Source organism: Charadrius vociferus, unplaced genomic scaffold (assembly GCF_000708025.1).
Source record: "Charadrius vociferus isolate BGI_N301 unplaced genomic scaffold, ASM70802v2 scaffold373, whole genome shotgun sequence".
Lineage (NCBI taxonomy): Eukaryota > Metazoa > Chordata > Aves > Charadriiformes > Charadriidae > Charadrius > Charadrius vociferus.
In genome coordinates this window covers 187,797-189,514 of record NW_009647681.1, presented here as the reverse complement: position 1 = coordinate 189,514, position 1,718 = coordinate 187,797, and positions in this window count along the sequence as shown.

Here is a 1,718-nt window from a genome sequence, read left to right as displayed (position 1 = left end):
GAGGTGCAGCGGCTACTGGGCGTTACAAGAAGGCAGACAAAGTGAGGGGCTGTCACCGGTCCTTGGTGTTGGACAGATGTGGAAATGATGCGCCTGGCTCAACCAAAAATAACAACATACGGGACGAAACCATTCATTCTATAGCATTTTAGAAAGCTACTGACCACCACCGGGATGAGCACAGTAGTGGATTTCCTCTTCTCATCTGCCAGTACCTTCCAGAACAACAAAAACGCTGCACCTCTACTCCAGTCACAACATCAGTGTAACTTTAGTTATAGGACTTTAGAAGTTTTTTCTTCAAAAGGGAAAAATTCAAACAAAATCATAGTATGTGGGAGGTGTCCCTGCCCATGGCAATGGGGTGGGAACTAGATGATCTTTCAGGTGCCTCCCAATCTAAACCATCCTATGATGCACATCAACAGTGCACCAGAGCCTACACAGGGTTCCACATGCAGTCCAGCTGCTCAGTAAGTCTGCTAGAGCCTGTCCATTGAGAGCCTTCACAGTCCAAGTTCACGGTCACATTTCTTCTCCCCATCCCCAACTTTTCTTTCTAGCACTCATGGCTGTGACAAACCCTGCAGCAAGAACTAGCTGAGCTTCAAGCTCTCCTGATTCTTTTCTACCATCTTCCACTACCTTCCAAAGGCCTAAATAACCAGTTCTGCTATTTTAAATACCCGGCCTCTCCAGGCCTCCTTCAACACTCCCATTTCCTCTGACGCAGCTGCTCCATGGTTATTTTGGTTTTTTTCTCTTTCTTTTGACCCCAATTTGCTGGCAAGGTGTCTGATTTTCAGTTACAGTAGCTTAACCAATTGCAGGAGAAAAACACCTGCTTCCTTTATGACTATTCTACCTTAAGTCTTTTGGGTTTTACTTGACCACTGCCTCAGCACCAGAAAGCTTCTCTATTTCTGCTGTCTGGTATTGCTCTTTAAAGTCACCAGTTCTGTTAAACTGTGACCCTTCTCACATTTTTTTTTAGCTATCATCTTTGGCAAAAGAGGCATGTTTATTTCCCCTCAGGAAGGTGGTAGAAGAGGAAAGTAATAGTTTTAATGCTGATGACTAGATGTGCTGTGTGCGCCATATGTTCTTATTCTTACTGTTAAGGCTATATTGCAGATTTAAGGTGCACTTTCAGAACAGCACTGTGACTTTGTAAGCCTAAATAAGTTTATAGGGCCAGCAGGGGACTGTGGTTTTCAGTCTCGAGATTAAGACCAGCATGGTGTATAGAAGCCTGTGAGAAGCTAGCTGAGGAGGAGGATAGAAAGCAAGTACCTGTTGACAAGAGACTCCCCCTTCTGTTTGACATAGAAGGGTAGATATGAACGGCTTTGCCTCTGCCCTTGTCTTCTCAAAACAAGCAACTACAGTATCTGATTTTGCATTATGATATTATTGTTCTACCTATGTCTCTCTGATGGACTACTGAGAAACAACAAGCAGTACCAGCTCTAATAAGGTTTTTATTTTTGGCACACTGTATTCAGCAGCCAGTTACATAATGGGTTACAGGGCAGCAGCTCATAATTAGACAATTGGGGGGGGGAGGGAACACCAAAACAACCTTCTGCTTTTCAAATAACCACAAGAACATTGAGAGCATATAGGCTATAAGTAATTGTTGTGGAACTTCTATTACTAAACCAGTATCTTCAAACTTCACTTAGATGAGACCATGCACATTTATGTTTATACAGAGA